The sequence below is a fragment of the Apium graveolens genome, chromosome 4, assembly GCF_009905375.1.
Source record: "Apium graveolens cultivar Ventura chromosome 4, ASM990537v1, whole genome shotgun sequence".
In the NCBI taxonomy this organism is placed as follows: Eukaryota; Viridiplantae; Streptophyta; class Magnoliopsida; order Apiales; family Apiaceae; genus Apium; species Apium graveolens.
This window is the reverse complement of record NC_133650.1, coordinates 228,176,041-228,201,402: the sequence shown is the minus strand read 5'-3', so window position 1 is coordinate 228,201,402 and position 25,362 is coordinate 228,176,041. Positions and strand designations below refer to the sequence as shown.

Here is a 25,362-nt window from a genome sequence, read left to right as displayed (position 1 = left end):
TTTCTTGAACTTCTGGAGCAATGGAAATTTGATTATAGCCCGAGTAGCTATCCAGAAGACAGTAGTACTCATGCCCAGCCAATCTATTAAGCATCTGATCAATAAATGGCACATTGAGTCTAAAATGGACTGTGATACCTCCTTTCTTCTCATTAGCAATGACTGTGATACCTCATTTCTTTGGTACACACTGAACTGGACTCACCCAAGAACCGTCATAAATAGGATAGATGATCCCTGCATCCAGCCACTTCATAATTTCCTTCTTCACAACCTCTTTCATGATCGGATTTAACCTTCTTTGTTTCTCAACAGTAGGCTTGCTACCTTCCTCTAGCAGAATTTTATGCATACAATAAGAAGGGCTGATTCCCTTGATATCTGCTATCGTCCATCCAATTGCCAATTTGAATTCTCTCAGAATTCTTAAGAGTTTTTCATCATCGCTTCCTGTAAGGTCAGATGCAATAATCACAGGAAAAGTAGATGCATCACCTAAAAACACATACCTCAAATGTTAAGGTAAAGGCTTAAGCTCAAAAGTAGGAGCTTCCTCAATAGATGGCTTGAGGCACTTAGGAGCTTTGTTCAGCTCCTCTATTTCAAGAGATTCAAAAGAAATATACATCTTCCTCTTCCAGGGAGAAGCACTCAGAAATTGTAACTGCTCTTCACCTTCATCATCTTCACTATTAGAATTCCCCAACATGGCCTTTTCTAAGGCATCAGACCTTAGCAATCGATCGAGTTCAGAATTAACCACGAAATCGACCATCTCCACCTTAAAGCACTCCTCATTTTCTGTAGGGAATTTCATGGCATTGAACACATTAAAAGTTACATCCTGATCCATCACTCGCATGGTGAGCTCACCTTTCTGCAGATCTATCAAGGTTCGACCAGTAGCCAAGAAAGGTCTTCCCAAGATTATGGGAATCTTCTTATCCTCCTCGAAATTAAGAATTACAAAATCAGCAGGGAAAATGAGTTTATCCACCTTGACCAATACATCCTCCACAATACCTCGCGGATATATAATAGAAAGGTCGGCCAACTTCAAAGTCATATAAGTGGGCTTTGGATCAGGCAAGTCCAACTTCTTGAAGATTGAAAAGGCATTAGATTGATGCTAGCTCCCAAGTCACATAAACACTTGTTAAATGACAGCTTTCCAATTGTGCTAGGAATAGTGAAGCTTCCAGGATCTTTAAGCTTCAGAGGCAATTTCTGTTGCAGCATAACACTGCATTCCTTCGTGAGAGTAACGGTCTCTAAGTCATCAAGCTTCACCTTCCTAGAGAGAATACCTTTCATAAACTTCACATAACTAGGCATTTGTTCAAGAGCTTCTGCGAAAGGCATGTTGATGTGAAATCTCTTGAACACCTCTAGAAACTTCTCAAATTGCTTATCCAGCTTTTTCTTCTACAGCCTCTTAGGAAAAAGAGGTGGAGGATAGATCTGTTTCTCCCCTGTATTACCCTCAGGAGGAGTGTGCTCAACAGTAGTCTTCCGTGGTTCCACTTCTATTTCCTTCTATATTTTTTCTTCTTCAGTCTCAACTTCAGATTCTGGAGTCTTAGCTTTTTCAGGATTTGCAACCTTACCAGACCTCATTGTAATTGCCTTAACATACTCCTTAGCTTCCTTCTTGCCTGGCACTTCAGTATCGATCGAAAGCATGTCAGGTTGACGATTCAGTAATGCATTAGCAATTTGCCCAATCTGATTCTCCAAGGTCTTGATAGACACAGCTTGGCTCTTGCACATGAGCCTCGACTCCTCCAATTTGGATTTTTCATTAGCTTGCGGTAACTGCTGAAGTTGAAGTTATAGTCTAGGGGCATATTGCGGTTGCTGAAAACCAGGAGGGTTATACTGCTTTGTTGTGTATGGCTGATAAGATTGTTGCACCGCATTCTGATTGTTACTCCAGCTGAAGTTAGGATGATTGCGGTTGTTTGGATGATAAGTGGTTGGAGCTTGTTGCGGTGATATCTGAAAGTTGCTCACAAATTGAGTTGATTCGTTAGAAATAGCGCACTGCTCAGTTTCATGTGCCCCCGCACAAAGCTCATAAACACTAGTGATTTGATTAACTTCATAAATAGCCAAAGAGTCCACTTTCATCATCAAAGCATGAAGTTGAGCAGCTATAACAGTAGCTGTATCCACTTCCAGAATTTCTGTGACCTTGCCTTGCAACATTATTTGCGTAGGATTCTAGTATTCATTAGCTTCCATGAGCTCAATCAACTCATAAGCTTAATTATAGCTTTTAGCCTATAAGGCTCCACCAGACGCTGCATTGAGCATAAGTCTAGATTATGCGCCTAAACCATTGTAGAAACAGTTTATAATCATTCAATCAGGTATGCCATGATGTGGGCACTTCCTTAGCATCTCCTTGTATCGATCCCAAGCCTCACACAGAGATTCTCCAGTTTGTTGTGCAAACTAAGTAAGAGCATTCCTGATTGCAGCAGTCTTCGCCATAGGGAAGAATTTAGTGAGAAACTTTTGAGCAAATTCCTCCCATTTGGTGATAGACCCTGGTGGTAGAGAATGTAACCAACACTTTGCTTTATTCCTCAACGAGAATGGGAAGAGTCGCAACTTGATAATGTAAGTCGCTAAACACGCGCTAATAATACACGCAAGTATATGAGTTCGCAAGTAGTATAGAATCTTTTCTAGTTCGTTCCCACATAGACTGTATTGGTTAACTAATTAATTCATGCGTTTAAGCAATAATGTATGGTTATTATCCAATGCTAAGACGATAACAAATTGAGGTTGTTTAAAACTAAAAATTAAACTAATGATTATAACTACGAGAATAAGATTAGTTGAATTAATATATATGATAAACATGAGATTCTAACTTCATTAAATACATCATTCAATAGCCTTATTGTTCTTAACCTTAGCATGCAATGGTGATGACACTAATCAGACAACACGAAACTGATAAACGTCAAATTTCATTACACGAGTACCATACTACCAGACATCCACAAAAGAGATAGAAGCTGAATAGACACCAATTGTATTGAGACCCTATATGTCTATAGAATTTGACAACATAACGGTTTAAGCACAAGTTATCTATCTTGATTACACAGGGCAAGTAAGATGGTAAAAATTACCTACGAATCATGCATATCGAATACATGAACCTATGCTAGCATGGAAAGTTCTAAATCCTTAAATTCACTTTCGCTTCATTAAGAATTAACACACTATCTTCTAAGTTCGCGACGCTCATAAGATGAATACGCACAACCAATACTAGGATATCATACAATCACCACATACTAAGGCATCAAACAATTTAACTAAAAAAATCCATAAATAAATCCGCTAGAACCCCACGATAACGATTAGCCCATAATCGGACTCATCATCAACGTGGGTTCCGATGAAAGCATGGTATATAAAACGTAGTCTTTATAACGAATAAATAAAACCAAGTACAAAACAAGATTAAGGTTCACAAATAAGAAAACTAGCATCCAAATACAACTTAAAACAAAGGTTCACAAGTAAAAACAAGATCTTCTTCGTCTTCGTTGAATCGTGCTAAAACGGTCTTCTTACGCTCCCTTGATATGTCTCTAGCTTGATTGCTTATTAAAAATGACCTAGAGTTGTTTATATAGCAGCCGCATGCAGCATAAAATTCTCCCAATTCGAATTAGAATAGAATCAGAATTCTGCATCACGAACGCGGCGCGGCCGCGCGCTTGATCAGCGTGGGCGCACTGGCATTCTGTACTTCGGCGCGGGCGCGCGCTTGATAAGCGCGGGCGCGCTTGATCAGCACGGGCGCGCTGGGCTTCTGCCAAAACTGACTTCTTTATTTTACTTGAAGCTTCGAGACAGCTTTTAACGAGTTTTTATATTGACACCAAATTAGCACCAAAATAATGTTAATGCACCTGCTTACCTAGATAATGCCAGAAATGCAAAAATACTTGAAAACACGTTGAAACACTTAATAACTTGAGTACAAAGGCATCAGTTCAAAGCTTATTAGAGCATTATAAAGTGTCATAAATGCCACTAAACATACCCCCAAACTTGAATCGATGCTTGTCCTCAAGCATAAACAGACTCAAAGAACAAGAAATAAAAATGCATGAATGCAACTAATATGAATGCAATGATCCCCATAGAGTAACTAAACCAATCAACAAGCAACACCTCAGCAAATACAATTATTCGCATAAAGATAAACCAAATCTCACAAATCAACCTACAAACTACAAACGTGCGTGTGTGCAATTTCTTACAGATGTACTATCACAACTAGATCGACAATGATGACTCACTACTCATCAAGACAATCGCAAGTTTATCAATAGAATAAAAGCTAAACTCAAAATAACTTATAACACTTCAATTCTTATATCAGAGTTTTGTATGGATTTATGCTTTTATTCACAATAAAACAATACAAGTATTTGCAAAAGGGAGTAGAAAACATGGGCCTCACATAAGAATTGGTGAATTGGTGGAGAAGTTGTGTGTAAGTGTATGTATTTATAGGTGGAGAGGTGTGATTTCTATAAGGAATAGAAGTGGGAATTGATTATGAGAATCGTGGGAATAATGGAATTGATTAGGAGAGGGAATTATGGGATGTGAAAGAGTAAAAATCGGGTTGGAATTGATTTTTGGTTAAAAATCCCGATTTTCTATTAAAACTTCCATTTTTTTTCGATCAAGGACCCGGCGCGGCCACGCGCTAGGACAGCGTGGGCGCGCTCACTCTCTGGAAAACCGGCGCGGCCGTGTGCTAGGATAGAGCATGCGCGCTTGATTACTGGAAAAATGGCGCGGCTGTGCACTTGGTCAGCGCGGGCGCACCCAACTTCTGTAGTTGGCCCTGAATTTTTTTTTCTTTTTCTGATTTTTTTATGTTTTTCTCCTTTCTTCTTGCTTCTTCTACCTACTAATTTACATAATACTTGGGTTGCCTCCCAAGAAGCGCTTCTTTTACGTCGCTAGCTCAACATAGAATCTCGAGATTAAATGGACAATAAAACGACACTAACCACCTCTAGACCTTTACTAGAAACCTTGTACCCGAGAATAATGCCCTGACGCACCATAAAGTGACACTTCTCCCAATTGAGAACCAGATTGGTCTCAACACACCTTTTGAGAACATGTCCAAGATTTTTCAAGCATTCATCAAAAGAATCGCCAAAGACTGAGAAGTGGTCCATGAACACCTCCACATTCTGGCCAATCATATCAGAAAAGATGGCCATCATACATCTCTGAAATATGGCTGGTACACCACACAGACCAAAAAAAACTCGTCTGAAGGCGAAAGTACCAAATGGACAAGTGAAAGTAGTTTTCTCCTGATCTTCTGGAGTGATACAAATCTGATTATAACCTGAATAGCCATCCAGAAGATAATAGTACTCATGACCAGCCAACCTGTCGAGTATTTGATCAATGAAGGGCAAAGGGAAGTGATCCTTCCTAGTGGCTTTGTTCAGCTTCATGTAGTCCATGTAAACTCTCCACCCCGTGACTTTCCTTGTAGGAATAAGCTCATTCTTCTCATTTACTACCACAGTAATTCCACCTTTCTTTGGCACACATTGAACCGGGCTTACCCATGAATTGTCAGAAATAGGGTAAATAATCCCTGCATCTAGCCACTTAAGAATTTCCTTCTTCACTACTTCCTTCATGATAAGATTAAGTCTTATTTGCAGCTCGACCGTAGGCTTGCTACCTTTCTCTAGCAGAATTTTATGCATGCAATAAGAAGGGCTGATTCCCTTGATATCCGCTATAGTCCATCCAATTGCCAATTTAAACTCTCTCAGAATTCTCAAAAGCTTTTCCTCATCACTACTTGAAAGGTCAGATGCAATAATAACAGGCAGAGTAGATGCATTACCTAAAAATGCATACCACAAATGCTCAGGTAAAGGCTTAAGCTCAAGAGTGGGAGCCTCATCAATAGAAGGCTTGAGGCGTTTAGGAGCCTTGTTCAATTCCTCCATTCCAAGAGATTCAAAAGGTATATCAATCTTCCTTTTCCAGGGAGAAGCATTCAAATACTGCAATTGTTCTTCACCTTCATCATCTTCACTATCTGAATTCCCCAACAAATCTTTCTCTATGACATCGGACCTTAGCAATTGATCAAGTTCCGATGTGACCACCGAATCAACCAACTCTACTTTTAAGTACTCCTCATTATCAGTAGGAAATTTCATAGCATTGAACACATTAAAAATAACATCCTGATCCAGCACTCATATTGTGAGCTCACCCTTCTGCACATCTATCAAGGTTCGGCCAGTCACCTGGAAAGGTCTTCCCAAGATTATGGGAATCTTCTTATCCTCCTCGAAATCAAGAATTACAAAATCAGCAGGGAAGATGAGTTTATCAACCTTGACCAAGACATCCTCCACAATACCTCACGGATATTTAATAGAACGGTCGGCCAACTACAAGGTGATATAAGTCGGCTTGGGATCAGGTAAGTCCAACTGCTTGAAGATTGACAAGGGCATCAGATTGATGCTAACTCCCAAGTCACATAAGCATCTGTCAAAAGACACTTTTCCAATAGTATATGGAATAGTGAAGCTTCTTGGATCTTTAAGCTTCGAAGGCAACTTCTGTTGCAGCACAGCATTGCATTCCTCTGTGAGAGCGACTGTCTCTAAATCATCTAGCTTCACCTTCCGAGAGAGAATACCTTTCATAAAATTTGCATAATTAGGCATCTGCTCAAGTGCCTCGGTGAAAGGTATGTTGATATGAAGTTTCTTGAACACCTCCAGAAACTTCTCAAATTGCTTGTCCAGCTTTTTCTTCTGTAGCCGCTTGGGAAAAGGCGGTGGAGGATAGATCCGTTTCTCCCCTGTATTACCCTCAGGTAGAGTATGCTCAACAGTAGTCTTCATTGGTTCCACTTCCTTATCCTATTGCTCTTATCAGCCTCAGCTTCTTCAATCAACTCTTGAGTTTGTTTGGGATTCGCAATGTTTCCAGACCTTAAAGTGATTGCCTTTACATGTTCTTTAGCTTCCCTCTTTCCTGGCACTTCAGTGTCACTAGGTAGTGTACCAGGATGATGATTTAGCAAGACATTGGAAATTTGCCCAATTTGATTTTCCAAGGTCTTGATAGAAACAACTTGACTCTTGCACATAAGCTTCAACTCCTCTAATTCAGATTTTTCATTGGCTTGTTACAACTGGATTTGCTATCTAGGTGCATACTATGGTTGCTGAAAACCAGGGGGTTGTACAACTTAGCTGGGTACTACTGAAATTAGGATGATTACGATTGTTGGGATGATAGGTGGCGGACACTGGTTGCTGCGATCGCTGGAAGTTGCTCACAAACTGAGCTGATTTACTAGAAATTGCGCACTGATCAGTATCATGGGCACCGACACAAAGTTCACAGACACTGGTGATTTGATTAACTCCATAATTAGCCAAAGTGTCCACCTTCATCGTCAAAGCCTTAAGTTGGGCAGCGATAGCAGTTGCTGCGTCCAACTCTAGAATTCTTACGACTTTCCTCTGAGTCAATCTCTGGGAAAGATTCTGGTACTCATTAGCAGCCATCAGTTCGATAAGTTCATAAGCTTCATCGTAGCTCTTATCCCACAAGGCTCCTCCTGATACTGCATCAAGCATGGGTTTAGAAGTAGCACCCAATCCATTGTAGAAATAATTAATAATCATCCAATTAGGCATATCATGGTGTGGGCACTTCCTTAACATCTCCTTATATCGATCCCAAGCCTCACATAGAGATTCCCCAGTTTGCTGAGTAAACTGGGTAAGAGCATTCCTGATTGCTGCAGTCTTCGCCAACGGGAAGAATTTAGTGAGAAACTTTTGCGCGAGATCCTCCCAAGTGGTGATAGATCCTACTGGTAGAGAGTGTAACCAGCACTTAGCCTTGTCCCTCAGAGAGAATGGGAAAAGGCATAGCTTGATAGCATCTTCAGTCACATCATTGAATTTGAAAGTGTCACAAATCTCGATGAAATCCCTGATGTGCATGTTGGAGTCTTCAGTAGGAGAACTCCCAAACTGAACTGAGTTCTGTATCATCTGAATCGTGCTTGACTTGATCTCAAAAGTGTTAGCCCTGATGGCTGGTCTGATGATGCTTGACTGAATGTCATTAATTTTAGGCTGAGAATAGTCCATCAAAGCCTTATGATTTTCTACTTGATCTCCCATCGCCACTACAACTGGTTCTTCGACTTTCTCTTCTTCCTCTACCTTCTTTTCTTCCTCAAAAACTTCCTTTTGAACTACCACAACTTCTTCCTCGGCTTTATCCTGTGTTCTCTTACGAGTACGCGAACACGTATGCATACACCCTCGCTAGAGTAACTGAATTAAGATAAGGAAACATATAAGTAACAATGTCCGAGTCAATGAACTTTAACGACCACTGATGAAAAGCACATAAACTATCAATTAACACTGCAGTCTCCGGCAGCGGCGCCAAAAACTTGTTAGTCGTTAAACACGCGTTAATAATACATGCAAGTATATGAATTCGCAAGTAGTATAGAATCTTTTCTAGTTCGTTCCCACAGAGACTGTATTGGTTAACTAATTAATTCACGCACTTAAGCAACAATATATGGTTATTATCCAATGCTAAGACGATGTTAAATTGAGGTTGTTTATAACTAAAAATTAAACTAATGATTATAACTAAGAGACTAAGATTAATTGAATTAATATATATTACAAACATGGGATTCTAACTTCATTAAATACTTTATTCAATAGCCTTATTGTTCTTAACCTTAGCATGCAATGGTGATGACACTAATCAGACAACACGAAACTGATAAATGCCAACTTTCATTGCACGAGTACCATACTACCAGACATCCACAAAAGAGATAGAAGATGAATAGACACCAATTATATTGAGACCCTATATGTCTATAGAATTTGACAACATAACGGTTTAAGCACAAGTTATCTATCTTGATTACATAGGGCAAGTAAGATGGTTAAAATTACCTACGAATCATGCATATCGAATACATGAACCTATGCTAGCATGGCAAGTTCTAAATCCTTAAATTCACTTTCGCTTCATTAAGAATTAACACACTATCTTATAAGTTCACGACACTCAAAAGACGAATATGCACAACCAATACTAGGATATCATACAATCACCACATACTAAAGCATCAAACAATTTAACTAAAGAAATCCATAAATAAATCCGCTAGAACCCCACGATAACGAGTAGCCCATAATCGGACTCATCATCAACGTGGGTTCCGATGAAAGCATGGTATATAAAACGTAGTCTTTATAACGAATAAATAAAACCAAGTACAAAACAAGATTAAGGTTCACAAATAAGAAAACTAGCATCCAAATACAACTTAAAACAAAGGTTCACAAGTAAAAACAAGATCTTCTTCGTCTTCGTTGAATTATGCTAAAACGGTCTTCTTACGCTCCCTTGATATGTCTCTGGCTTGATTGCTTATTAAAAACGATCTAGAGTTTTTTATATAGCAGCCCCATCCAACATAGAAGTCTCCCAATTCGAATTAGAATAGAATCAGAATTCTGCATCCCGACACGACGCAGCCGCGCGCTTGATCAGCGCGGGCGCGCTGACATTCTGTACTTCGGCGCGGGCGCGCGCTTGATCAGCGCGGGCGCGCTAGGCTTCTGCCAAAACTGACTTTTTTATTTTTCTTGAAGCTTCGAGCCGGATTTCAACGAGCTTTTATTCCAACACCACCTTGACACCAAATTAGCACCAAAATAATGCTAATACACCTGATTACCTAGATAATGCCTGAAATGCAAAAAAACTCGAAATCACGTTAAAACACTTAACAACTTGAGTACAAAGGCATCAGTTCAAAGCTTATTAGAGCATTATAAAGTGTCATAAATGCCACTTAACGAATAGCATCTTCAGCCACCCCATTAAACTTGAAAGTGTCGCAGATCTCGATGAAATCCCTGATATGCATGTTGGGGTCTTATGTAGGAGAACCCCCAAACTGAACCGAGTTCTGTATCATTTGAATCGTGCTCGACTTGATCTCAAAAGTGTTAGCCGAGATGGCTAGTTTGATGATGCTCGACTGAATATCATTGATCTTAGGCTGAGAATAGTCCATCAAAGCCTTAGGAATTTCTACCTGATCTCCCATCACTACTAAAGCCGGTTCCTCGACTTTCTCTTCTTGTTCAAAAACTTTCTCTTCGTCCTCAAAAACTTCCCTTCAAATCACTACAACTTCTTCCTCGGCTTGATCCAGAGTTCTCTTACGAGCCCGCAAACGCGTATGTATACACGCTCGCTAGAGTACCTGAAACACGACAAGGAAAAGAGTAGGTAAGTAACAATGTCCAAATTAATGAACTTTAACGATCACTGATGACAAATACATAAACTAAAAGTTAACACCGAGTCCCCGACATCAATGCCAAAAACTTGTTAGTCGCTAAGCACGCGCTCATAATTCACGCAAGTATACGCGATCGTAATTAATATAGAATTATTTCTAGTTCGTTCCCATAGAGACTAGTTTAGGTTAACTTTATGATTTATGCACTTATGAAACAATGATATGGCCATTATTCAATGCTAAGACGAATAACAAATTGAGTTTTGATTATACTACGATTAACTATTGAGAATTATACTAGAGAACATAAACTAAGAGATTAAAGAGAATTGAATAATATATGACACAAACATGAGATTCTACCTTCATTAAATACTTCATTCAATAGCCTTTTCGTCCTTAACCTTAGCATGTAATGGTGATGACACTAATCAGATAATACGAAACTGATAAATACCAATTTTCGTTGCACGAATACCATACTATAAGATATCCACAAAAGAGATAGAAGTTGAATATACACCAATTATATTGAGACCCTATATGTCTATATAATTTGACAACATAACGGTTTAATGCACAAGTTTTCTATCGTGATTACATAGGGCAAGTAAGATACTTAAAATTACCTACGAATCATGCATAACAATAACACATGAACCTATGCTAGCATGGCAAGTTCTAAACTCTTAAATTCACTTTCGCTTCATTAAGAATTAACACACTATCTTATAAGTTCGCGACGCTCATAAGATGAATAAGCACAACCAATACTAGGTTATCATACAATCACCACACACTAAGGCATCAAAATAAATCAACTAAAGAAATCCATAAATAAATCCACTAGAACCCCACGATAACGATTAGCCCATAATCGGACTCATCATCAACGTGGGTTCCGATGAAAACATGGTATAATAAATGTAGTCTTTATAAACAAATAATAAACAAAGTATGAAACAAGAGTATAGGTTCACGAATAAGAAAACTAGCATCCAAAGTTACAACTTAGAACAAAGAATCACATATAAAAACTAGATCTTCTTCGCCTTCGTTGAATTATGCTAAAAACGGTCTTCTTACACCTTTGCCTTGTGCTCTGGTACGTCTCCTTATGAAAAATGACCTTTATTTAGGTATATATAGCAGCCCATGTAAAGTAGAATTCCTCCAATCAAAAGTCCACAAGAATCAGGATTCTAAAATCCCGATCCGGCGCGGCCGCGCGCTTGATCAGCGCGGGCGCGCTGTGTCTCTGTACTTCAGCCGCAGCCGCACGCTATGACATTGTGGGCGCGCAGACCTCTTGGAGAAAATTCCATTTTCCTTTTTTTCTTGCTACAATGAGTTGGTCTTCACGAGCTTTATTCATTGGACACCATTCTAACATCATATTAGCATCAAATCATTGCTAATTTACCTGAATCCCGGATTAATGCCTGAAATACAAAAACACTAGAAAATATATTAAAACACCAATAGTTTGAGTTCAAAAAACCAATTCAAAGCTTAATGAAGCGTCATAAAGTGTCATAAATTCCACTCAACATATAGTAATTTGTCTGGCTGTGTCAATAAGGGTTATTTGGGTTGTCCAGTGTGTGGTGATTATATCATTGCTAACTATTTACCTTATAGTATAATAATATGTTACCAAGGTCTTCGTCGGTATTTGCCTAGGCATCATCCATATAGGAGGAAGAAGGCAACCTTTAATGGTCAACAAGAGTTTGTACAGCCAACGCAACCCCTTTACGGACAAGAGGTGTTAGCACAACAAGAAAACATTAAATTTTCTTATGGAAAGGAAGTAAAGAAGTCGAAGAAGGTGGACTGTGCTTGGAAGAAGAAGTCGGTATTTTTTGAGTTGGAATCCTGGAAATTCCATCATGTTCGTCATTGCCTCGGTATTATGCATATTGAGAAAAATATGTGCGATAGTATAATTGGGACGTTACTGAATTTAAGGTTCAAGTCCAAATATAGTGAGGCATCTCGGCATTATATGATGGACATGGGGTTAGGACTGATTTAGCTCTAGAAGTAGGAGAAAAAAAACTTATCTACCTCCTTCCAGTTTTATTCTAACAAAAGCTAAAAAAAGAAAAGTGTTGAAATAACTCTCATCAATGAAGCTGTCATATGGGCATTCCTCAAACATCAGAAATTGTGTATCCATGGCAGATTTAAAGATATTTGGGATGAAGTCTCATGACTGTGATGTACTCCTTCAATAATTACTCACGGTCGCAATTCATCTTGTACTTCCTAAGAATGTTAGAGTTAGCATAATAAGACTCTGCTTCTTTTTTTGTGCAACAAGATTGTTGACGTATCAAAAATTGATAAATTGCAAGCCAATGTGGTATTAACCTAATTATGTGAGCTCAAAAAAATATTTCCGCCTTTTTTTTGATATAATGATACATCTAATAGTACACATCTTCAGGGAATTGCATTTATGTGGACCGGTTTTCTATAGATGGGTGTATCTATTTGAGCATTTTAATAAAGTATTGATGTTAGGTAATGAATACAACATAGGGGTGAATGTGATTTGGATATTTTTAAGGCTTTTTAAATGTTTGTTGCTTGGTTAACAAAGTAGATTAGAAATGCAGTAATATTATGTTAGCTGAAATAAAACATGGCACACAATATTTTAAAACTCACTTAATTTTGTATTAAAATCAAGTTAGTATTTTTCTACAAATCCTGGGTTCTTTGTAAGTAAACAACTCAACTTCTTCCTTGATAGAGTTACAAGAAAAACTAGATCTATTTGATACTACTAAAATAAAGGACCAATGTTTACTTTATAGATTAGTAAACACAGGTTTACACAATATGCAATAAGATGGACTAAACCCTACTTTAAGTTATCTCTAAAGCTTTCCATTTCTGGCTTAGTGTATCTTTGCAAATCGTGTAGGTCTGTGAATTTCCTTTGTCAGTTAATCTTGGCCTTTGATCTTGCACTCTTCAAGCTACTTTTGTAGATTTTTCAATCTAAGTGATTAGATTATTTGTTGATTGATAATCTTGAATATTTAACTCATTGGCATTCTGTACTTGAAAAGCATGCCGAGATCTCTAGTTTCATCTATAGAGCTGTGACATCTCGATAAGTATAATGGCTTATCGATATCTCTTAGTTCTCTATAAGTGTCTTTGACTTGTCGAGGTCTCTGAGTTCTCTATAAGTGAATTTGTCTTGTCGAGGTCTCCAAAACTCTGCATGTAGAAATGACTTGTCAATATCTCTGAGATCTCTATAAGAATTTTGACTTGTTGATATCTCTGAGATCTCTAGTGATAAAATTGACTTGTCGATATCTCCAATCTTCATATCTTCATTTTGACTTGTTGATATTAATGAGTTCTCTATATGCAAAATGACTTGTCGATATCTTCAATCTTCATATCTTCATTTGACTTGTCGATATCTCCAGGACTTCTCTATAAGCCAATTTAGACTTCTCGATAATTCATTCTGGAGTTCTCGAATGACTTTTCTATATGACTTTATATGTGACTTGTTGATATCTTGACTTAGAATATTTTCTATAAAACAGATTTATTCAACTTCAAGCTTCTGTATCATTTCTCTAAGGCATGATTTGTCTTGATATTCTTCCAGAGTTTATTCCTTTGGCTTGAACTATTTACAAGAAAATACTCCATTCTGATCTTTTAACCATTTTACAGACTCAAGTAATTCAATACATAATACAAATTTTATTACCAATACAACAGAATCTTAGGGCTGTCAGCTTCACTTAGTCTTGTTATAGGCATGTCTTGCACAACAATCTCCTCCAATTTGTGAGAAGATTGCTTATCATAAATTCATGCCTGGTAATAAGACTAACCCCAAGTTATAATAAGATAATAAAAGGTTATATAAAATTGACAGAAATACAAGTACAACTTTCATACATTAGTGATTACATGAGTTTGATAAGTACATTCATTACATGTAATCCTCATAGCCTGGCTTATTTCTAATAAGGTCTTTAAGATTTACTAGCACTTGAAGTTCCTCTACGATTTCAGTTCCTCTTAGAGCTTCCACAAGCTTGAGCCACTCATCCAATGAATAACCATTCAAGTAACCAGCCCTAAATCTTGAGAATCTTCCAACCTTTTATGTTTAGAAAGTGTCCATCCTTAGAAAGTGTCCATCCTTAGAAATTATGCTCAACCCCTTTGCTTTGAGCTCATTTGATCTTTGTTCAAGTCTTGATATTTCTTCTGCATACTTTCTATCTTTTTCTTCTTTTTCAGCCTTTGCTTTTGCATTTCTTTCATCCCCCCCTCTCTCTCTCTCACCTATACACATAACACATCCTTTCAAGACCTTGTAATTGTGTCCTTATTCTTCATTAAGCTGATCACTCTTTTGAATTCTGTGGTTGAAAGTGTATCCATTAGGTTACTTCCAGGTAGAGTAAAGGTACCATCCTGGTAATATATTCTGACTTCTATGTAAGATACAACCCAGACTTTGACCATTTCTTCAGCTAATTATTGAAAGTAGTCATCATCTGTGATGCACCAATTTAGTGGTAGAAAATCAGTTTGATCAAAATAGTTCCAGATAGCCCTCGCAGTAACTTACAATTTTTTTGGTTTCTTCCAACAGATTTGAAATAAATTTTGATTGGTGGCTTGAATGAGGGTAGGTTTATGATTTTCTTCAAGGTGAATTGGCTAGATGTGATTGTATATTGAGTAGGGTGTTTGCAGTTGGCTTGTACAAAAACTTGGGCTTAGAGGTCAAAGATAGTTGAATGTTTGAGCTTGTAGGTTTAGTGGCTTGAGCAAGTTGGATTTAAATTGATTGGACATTTTTCTTTGATCCTGCACCATCTTCCTTTTTTTTCTTCCTTCTCCCATCACCCTTTTTCTTGTCTTCTCTCTTCTTATCTTCCGTCTTGCTGCCAGTCGCCTTTGAAGGTTGACTTGGATTTGAGCCAGAAGGTTTTTGATCATCTTTCTCCTGCTTATCATCATCCAAGTCATCCTTATTAATTTATAGTTTGGGAAAATTGGCTTCAGGATTTCTCAGATATCTCCCCAGCAACTTGATCATGTCTTCATCTTCAACAGTCTTGTACTGCTTTGTCTTCAAGTCTGTCTTCAAAGTCATAATCAACTTTTTGTTTGCTATGACTCATTGCGTAGGAATCTGGAAATGTTTGCAATATTTGGTGGTTGGACAGATGTATACCACTTCCTTGCTTGGCTATAAATATACTTCTGGAAAAGCAGCTACTTGAGCCTTTTCAATTCATTGAGCAAGAGAGTGTCTTCATGAATCACTCTGTTGACCTTGTTGATCAGAATGTCCAGTTCAGATGCCCTTATTTTTATGAGATAATTAAGGGACACCTGTATACACCTATCCACACCAGAGTAATTTATATTGATAACAATCCTTTTCTCCTGAAAGTTGTCCCTTGTCACCAAGATCACCCTTATGAAATTTATTGTCTTGTCCAAGTCATTTTTGTATGTGAAGAAGTTATTGTTTAGAGAATCCCTGAGAGCCTTTAGCAATTCATCAAATTCTCTGCTTAGACTAGGTCCCTCAGCTACTTTTATAAGCCTCTCCATTCCAACATTAACTTCTTTGGATTTTCCTTTTTGAACAGCTTGAACAGATGCATGGACGGATGATCTTAATAACTTAGCCTCAATCTCCCCCTTAGTTTTGTTAGCATGCAAGATGAGAGGTGTAGGGATTTAAGGCCTAACAGCTTCTGGAAGTGCAGTTAATGGAATGTTAAGTGCACCCATGATAGCTCCCAATGAGACTGAATTTTGCATTTATAGATGTTTGTGGGAGTCCACCAAGGTTTGGATATCAACATGTTGACTTTGGACCATAGCTGTGGGTTGTGATACTTGAGTTGTCAATGACTCATTGGCTGACTGCAAAGTGGAGACTTGAGATTGGGGAGCTTGAATTTGCAAGTTGGTTGATGTTGACGGTGGTTGTTGAGATGCTGAGGATAGAGAAGTGCCAAATGTAGCTTGCATAGATTCCCTGATACCCTCCATCAAAAGAGCATATGACTCATATCTATCCTGATAGAGTTGATCCAGTTTGACTCTGATGTCATTATTATTAGTGATTTGCTGCTGGAAAACTTCGTGTAAGGCTATAAAAGATTCCCTCAGATTCTTGATGCTCTTATCCACATATGACAAATCAAACTTGGCCATCTAATTTGTAAATGTAGAGAATTTTTGCTTGATTTCCACCTGAGAAGGAATGATCTCATCCAGCTTGTCCTTGACCAGTTTCCTTGTTTTGTCTTGATGATCATTCAGAGTCAATTTTAGAGCTTTACCAATGAGGTAAAAGGCTTTAAGTTGAGCTTTATAGACATCAGTGATTACATCATAAACTTCTCGTGGACTTATAGCTTTGGCATTGCTCCCTGGGTTGGTGATGTATTCTACTCTAAATCTGACCAAAACCTCATCCATCTCCAGATAAAAGTTTTTATCCAACCAGGCATCGCAGTTGCCATCCTTTTCAGCTTCATTTACAATCTTTGTTTGCTGTTCTTGAACATCTGTCTGGTAGGAGAGCATGATAGCTTGATAATCTTGGTTAGACAAATCTGATGTAAGAAGTTGTTGAGAAATTTGAGCAAGGCCAGACAACTGATCAACCAATAGATCATTCATTGTTGTTGGTTGAGCTTCTGCTTCCTACAACCACTGAGAAACCAAATTTGGTTGTGGTGAGTAGGGTTAGAGGTAGATGGTTGGTCAGTTGGATTTGAGGTGGATGGTATAGAATTAATAGAACCACCTGTGACAAATGTCACATTTTGACTCACAGGTTGAACTGTGGTTATGAGAGTGTGTTGTCCTCCACTTGTGGTGGGAACCTCCATTGGAATTGGAGGGGATTTGACCAGATTACTGTCATGTACCATGGCATCAAACCCTTGTACTTCTTTCAAAGCACTGTCACTTGAATGTGATGTACTTGCCTCCCCCATAGCAGGATCATTGATAATTAAACTCCTAGCTTCAATTGTGAGTGCAATTTTAGCTAGGGTTTTTAGGGGAGTTGTTCCTGCAAGAGGATTTTGATAGCTCCCCCTCAGGAGTACTACCCTCAAACCTTACAACCTGTGAAGGTTGATTTGCACATGAAGGTTTATTTGGAACCACCACACCATAGGGTTTTCAGTAAAAACTGATGAAACCCCTATGTTTGTGTTGGTGTCATCAAGGTCTACCCCATCATGTAGCCTCTCACCAGCTAAATTTGGGTCCTGGATGGTGAGCACGGTCTAATGAACTATATCACTTGAAGTTGGCAATACTTGAGATGTAGATTCAAGTGTTTCATTAAATGAAGAAGAAATCTGAGAGATTAGATTTTGAATTTCATAATTGAGTGTTGGAAGCTCCCCTGAATATACGAGGGAGCTTTAAAAGATGTGCTCTCTTTGTAAGTGTCATCCTTATTTATTCTTTCATACACTTGAATTTGTTCAAGTGTTGGTGCAGAATCTTTACATGGTGCACTAGGGAGAGTGCTCTTTTCAATAGAGACACCCTGTTGAGAGGATACCCCTAGAGTCTGTTTTAATCCCTCTTTTTTAAATACATCCTTTTGGGAGGATGCAGAGGTAGTCAATTGAGTGGTCAACTCAGCTTTCTTAACCTTCTTTGGTTTTCTGACCATGTGAGACTCAGGTTCTATATTATCCTCACCACACTCACTAACTACTTTCAAAGGTGTCTGCTTCCTCTTCTTTTTACTCACTTTAGCCTTTTGAGAGGATGAAATGGTTGGTTTCCTAGCTTCTAGTGGTACAAAAGGAAGGGTCCCAGCTTGGGAAGGCCCCTGTTGGTTGTCCTGTGTTTGTTCTTCCACAGGGACATGAGCCATAGCTGAACTAGATATTATAGCACTAGATCTCATATCAGGCATAGGGTAAGGATAGGTTCTAAATTTCTCAATCATGAATGGAGTCATATTGAGACCTACATTCACCCCGTTCTTTATAATAAGTGAGCTAAATAGAACTTTGGACACTTATTTACAGTTGCCTATTATATCTATACCATTAAGTAAATGAATATCCATAACTTTATGATTTAAAATAGATATTATAAACCTAAGAAAGAAGATTTCCTTACCTCTTGTAGCTAGGGACATTGTGAGTCTGGTGCTAAGTTCTTCCAGGATCCGTAAGCCCACATTTATGTGCCTGTTGTGAGCCACGGGGAACACCAGCTTCTGGACCATATTTTATATGTTGACATACCCCGTCTTTCTGCAAGTGAAGGACCTTATGATGGAGTCAGATAAGAATGACCATTCCCTTCTCAGATTTTTCTTGTTCAGGCTGGCCATATTGATCTTTTCACTGTAATTGATGAAGTCCATGAACTCAGGAAGCTCCAGTTGAGTAAGAGCCTCCACCATTTACTCAGTTGGAATGTAACACCCCCAAATACGGGGTCGGGGATATGGGTTGTCACGAGTTCCATTCCTCTTAACAACACTTAATTTAAATAAACAACCAAATACTGCGTACTATGGCCCACAATATACAAACACACCCCAAGTTATAGTCTCAGAGATGAATACCAAAATAACACAAGTCATTTTATTCCACAATTATAAGCCATTACACCTTAAAAGGGGTTTCTGAGTAAATTTACATATTCTTTGCCATTATTACAATTCATAAATATACATAAGTCTGGTACATCAAAAGTTGAAAGCCTAGCCTATTGGTAGTTCCTACCTCAGCTACAACGGCTTCAACGCCTACAGGAAACTGTGGAACATTTCTTATCCGCTCACGAATTGGGAGCTTGGTCCTGTTCATCTTGTCTAGCTATTTTTGTGTGATAAAAGAAAAAAGCAAGGGTGAGCAATAAGCCCACCAAAATAATATGTATAATAATTAACAATATATGAGCATTCTCATAATACTCATGAAAGTCTTGGTCAAGAAGAAATGAACCAAGTTTGATATCTTAATGTGACGAAGTCGCAAAATACTCAGTATATATATACATATGTACTTCTCAAAATCTTTAAAATCCTCTGACATGTATAATATACAAAGAATTCCAGTTTATAACTGTATAAAATATCGTTGCAAGGTGATCTCATATATCTAACTTCGTCTCAACATTTTTCTGAAAAATTATGCCGTGCATAAGATAATCATTAACTAGATATAAGTTGAAAAGATGAAGTTACAAGATACTCCAATATACTTATATCTTTTCTGAATACTACTCGAACTGCCACCATTCAGGCTATAATCAGTTTCAAAAGTTCATCACATAGATGAGACTACAAGATAAGACTTGAATAGATTCAATCTTTGAAATATCATTTGAAAGAATGAAGTTACGAGATACTTCATTAGTACTAATATATATATATACACCTATATATATACATTTCAGACACTCTTCTGTTATGGAAATATAAGCAAAGTTATCATTCCCAAGAATTTTGGAAAGAAGAAACTTTGGCATAAACCTGATATCTTGCTGATCAGGCAAAGATACCAATTAAGTCACCTTTTCTACTAGTAGATGGATGAATCCCCCCTTATGCTGGACTGCCACTCAGTCACTTACGCATTGATGGACTCCCACTGATCCACTTACACTTTCATGGACCCCCACTGAGCCCATGTTGCTTATGCCGACGTATTTCGATTGGGCTTACTTTCCCGAATGTTGGGCAAGTAATCAAACTCTTTTATCAAGTTAGCAACTTCGTTGCTCCTAAAATACACCACGGAGCCGGATCCCTTAGGTTTTGAGTGAGTATTTAAATTCCCTTCGAAAGGAAGATCTTAAATCTGAAAATGAGTTTGGGGATCCGCTCTAACTTTTAAAATCATTTTGAAGACTCGAAAATATTTTAAAGAAGGTTTAGAGTAATGATGATTTAATAAAATAAATTATTTCCGATATGTTAAAAAATATCTGAATATTATTATTTAAATAATATTCCCACAAAGGATAATCTTTATAAAAATAATTGAAGTAGAAGTTTTAAAAACTCATACTTGAAACGAATAATAAATAACAAAAGATATACTTATACGAAAGTACGTTCTTTATTTGAATAATCGAAAATAAGTTTGATTATTATTCAAAACTATCGAATATACCTTATTCGATTAATAGTTATAGAAAACTGTATATATATAAATATATATATATATATATGTATATATTATACTTGGGAACATCGACTCCCGGTTTAGAAAAATGTTCACCTTCGGGTCCCCTATACTAAGAGTATACGCAACTACTGCTTATCTCTAGCATAGGTATTATGCAGTTTATAAGCATTTGAATTGATAGTAGAATATCAAGATTTCACAACATACATATATATACCATATCGACATGCTCCAATATATCGCAAGGTTTGCTAATAACAGTCATGCACTTATCTCAAGGTAATGCATCAATATATTTACATCACAACAACATTATAACGGGTAGAAAACTTGCCTGAGTGTTCTGGGGTAGACTTATGCTTAGAGTGGGTCCGGTAACCTATGAACAACAACATAATCCGTAATTAGACCACAGTCGCTTAAGAAACTAGTCAAAACTCACTCATACCCTAATGGTCGCTTTCGGTCGCTTCTACGCTTCAAGATTTGCATTAAACGCTTGCGTACCCTAGGCTCCGCCAATTTTAATAAATTAACCGTTATGAATTTTAAGGCGACTCTTTCGCGAGTACTTTACCAACTGCCTAACCCACCTTACATAATTTTTTTCGTAATCCAGTTAGTTTTTTAAGGGCCTTAAACAAGGTTTCAAAGTTAAGCGAGGGGTAATGGTTCACTCGCGAAACACCATTACTTAAAAAATGGTCATTTCTCATAAACCGTACATCAGATCTAAGCGAACCACATATCAAAATGAAGCTTACAACACGATCTAACTAAACATGGCAAAGTTATAGATTGGTCAGTGAGCTTTCTGTCCCGAACACTAAGAACAAGCAGTTAAATGAAAATGGGCATTACGACAGCTATGTTTACGCGATTACCAATGTTTATACTACTCCAATTAACCACAAACCAACTCATAACCATCAATACAACCAAACTTCATCTAAACCTCACCACATCAGTCCATAACCTCAAGATTTTCCAACTAATTCAATCACAAACATGAGCTACTAACTATACTTAAGATTTATTAACCAATAACCAAGATTCATAACCCAAAATCACTACAAATCCAGCCAAACTTTAAACAAACAAGAATCATGCTTCTCATAAACTATATCAATCGAAACCTCAAAAGTAAAGGTAGGGTATGAGGTTTTACCTTCTGTAAAGAATAATGTAATGTAACATGTAATCGAGGACTTATAACTCAACATCAAAATAGAAACAGATATACATTATTAAATTGTGAAGCACAGGAACCCTTCAGATGAAGACAGGATAAACACAAAGAACCAAATGATGTGATAAAAAGGATAAAAAGGATTTAAATTCAAGGATTATAAGAGAGGATCATAAAAGGAATATAATGTATTGAGAAAGGTTAAGGAAACCCAAGTAATAAGATCTCGGGTATGATCCCTCAAACGATAAACAAAAACGAAAGTTAAGCGAACCATATAACAGATCAGCAGTCATTAGCCAAGTAATTAGAAGCTAATCAAAGAGATTAGTGAGGATGATGTCATCAAACCAATAAGAAGAGGACAAGCATGGGAAGATGACATAGGATTGATGACCTAAGCATGACCAAAGAGAAGTGTGTTGTTGATTGATTAAGAACCACAAAAAAATCACCATGGTTAAAAGGTAAATAATTAAAACAAAAGCCAAAAACAACCAACCAACAAATCATTTCACCAAAACACAAGTTGACTTCACTTTTCTTAAAGAAAAGCTCTCGGCCTCTTTTTCATTTCAAGAAGAAAAAAACCAAAATCCAAGTTCCAAGCTTCATTAATTAGTGAGGTAATTATCTAAGACTCCTTATGCATAGATATAGCTATCCTATAAGTTTAAGCTTCAAATTCCTTCACAATCTCTTCCTAAAATTCATGGAAGAAGAGGGTGAATAGTGTTTTTCAAGAACTTAAAATTTTGTTCTTGAGTTTTTGTTTAGATTAAGCTTGGGTAAGGACTTTCAAGGGTGATTCCAAGCTAATTAGTTACTCCTACTCACCAAGGAAGGTATAATCTCAAACCCTAGCCCTAATTTTGTATATTTAGAGCTTTTGTGTTTAGTATGGTTCATGAGAAGTTTGATTATTGAGTATTTAGAGATGTGTTGGTTTTGTGATGTGTTCGGAGTTGTAAATCTTGTTGATTAGTTAAAGAACTAAGTAAAGCTTTTAGTTCATGATGGGAAGTAGTATAAATTTGGAAATATTGAGTTGTTGGGGCTGTTTTAGCATTTTAAGTATGGAGTTTGGTTGTATGGTTGAATTGTGGTTGATTGGTGGTTGATTTAGAGTAGGATAAAAATTGGTAATCGCGTAAACATAGCCGTCGTAATGTCCGATTTACTTTAGACTGTTTTGTTCTTAACAATCAGGACCCGAGGAGTCACTGTTAGGTTTTAACCATTGCCATGATTAGATAGTTCATGTTACAAGCTTCGTTTTGATATGTGGTTCGTTTGAATCCGATGTACGGTTTGGGAGAAACGACCGTTTTAAGTAACGGCGTTTTGCGAACGAACCATTACCCCTCGCCTTACTTTGAAACATAGGTTAAAGACCTTAAAGGACTAATTGGAGTATGAATCATTTATGTAAAGTGTATTAGGAAGTTGGTAAGACACTCGCGAAAGAATCTCCTTAAAACCCTTAATAGTTAATTTATTAAAAATGTTGGAGCCGAGGGTACTCAAGCGACTTAAGAAAATCGTTGAGCGCAAAGCGAGTGTTAGAGTCTAATTGGTTAAAGTATAGATTCATGAGCGACTTTGGTTTAATTCCAACTTATATGTTGTTTATAGGTTACCAGACTCGTCCCAAGCCATTTATCACCCCCAGTCGCTCAGGCAAGTTTTCTACCCGTTATACTGTTGTTGTGATGTAAATATATGTATATACATTATCTTGTGATAAGTGCATGATTGTTATTAGCAAATCTTGCGATATATTGGAGCATGTGATATGGTATATATGCATGTCTGTTTCGTAATCTTGATATCTAATTGTTGATTCAATTGCTTATAAGTTGCATAATACCTATGCTAGAGATAAGCAGTAGTTGCGTATACCCTTAGTATAGGGGACCCAAAGGTGAACATTTTCTAAACCGGGAGTCGATGTTCCCGAGTATAATATATATATGTATATATATATTGATATAGTTTTCAAAACTATTAATCGAATAAGGTTTATTCGATAACTTTATTTTATTTAATGAATATTATTCTCAATATTCATTCGAGGACTTATGACTCCGCTTACTTTATTTAATGAATATTATTTTGAATATTTATTCGAGGACTTAAGACTCCGTTTATTTTATTTAATGAATATTATTTTGAATATTCATTTGAGGACTTATGACTCCACTTATTTATTAAATAATATTCTTTATTTTTATTAAAGAATAATGTTTCGATAATCAAACTTATTTTCGATTATTCAAATAAAGATCATACTTTCGTATAAGTATATCTTTGGTTATTTATTATTCATTTCAAGTATAAGTTTTAAAACTTTTACTTCAATTATTTTTATAAGGATTATCCTTATGGGAATATTATTTAAATAATAATATTCAGATATTTTCTAATATATCGGGACTGATTTATTTCATTAAATCAGCATTACTCCAAACATTCTTAAAAATGTTTTCGAGTCTTCAAAATGATTTTAAAAGTTAGAGCGGATCCCAAAACTCGTTTTCAGATTTAAGATCTTCCTTTCGAATGAGACTTGAATATTCGCTCAAAAATCTTAGGGATCCGGCTCTGTGGTGTATTTTATATTCGCAACGAGGTTGCTGTTTTAAGAAAACAATTTGATTACTTGCCCAACATTCGGGAAGTAAGTCCATCTAATTGAGTCGGCATAAGCGACATGCCGGGGTACGGTCTTTGAAGGTGTAAGAGGCTGGGTGACAGTCCATCCACGCGTGAGTGGCTGGGTAACGGTCTAGCGCGAGGTCCTAATGCGGCCAGGGTGATGACCGGTGAGGAATTCATCCATTTACAGTAGAAAAGGTTACTTATTGGTATCTTTGCCTGATCAGCAAGATATCGGGTTTATGCCAAAATTCTTTTCTTTCCAAATTCATTGGATATTACAACTCTGTTCATACTTTACATGACAGAGGTTTTCAGGAAATGTATGAGAGATATATATGGATATATATCGGTACTTAATGAAGTATCTCGTAACTTCATTTCTTTTGAATGATATTTCAAAGATTGAATCTATTCAAATCTTATCTTGTAGTCTCATCTATGTGATGAACTTTTGAAATTGATTATAACTTGAACGGTGGTAGTTCAAGTAGTATTTGGAAAAGATATAAGTATATTGGAGTATCTTGTAACTTCATCTTTTCAACTTATATCTAGTTAATGATTATCTTATGCATGACAAAGATTTTCAGAAAAACATTGAGACAAGGTTAGATATATGAGATCACCTTGTAACGATATTTTTATACAAGTTATAAACTGGAACTCTATGTATATTATGCATGGAAGAGGATTCTAAGATTTTGAAAAGTATATATGCATATATATATACTGAATATTTTGCGACTTGGTCGCGTTAAGATATCAGCTTGGTTCATTTCTTCTTGACCAAGACTTTCATGAGTAATATGAGAATACTCATATATTATTAATTATTATACATATTATTTCGGTGGGCTTGTTGCTCACCCTTGCTTTCTTCTTTCATCACACAACAA

General features: G+C 37.0%; 2 non-coding genes across 2 annotated transcripts; both read left to right on the top strand.

The window, feature by feature from the left end:
• Positions 1-2,374: 2,374 nt before the first annotated feature.
• On the top strand, positions 2,375-2,481 carry LOC141723006 (small nucleolar RNA R71). Its single transcript, XR_012576001.1, has one exon. It is a non-coding gene; the product is annotated as a small nucleolar RNA R71 (small nucleolar RNA).
• A 5,268-nt stretch (positions 2,482-7,749) lies between these two features.
• Positions 7,750-7,856, top strand: LOC141723019 (small nucleolar RNA R71). Its single transcript, XR_012576013.1, has one exon. It is a non-coding gene; the product is annotated as a small nucleolar RNA R71 (small nucleolar RNA).
• Positions 7,857-25,362: the final 17,506 nt, after the last annotated feature.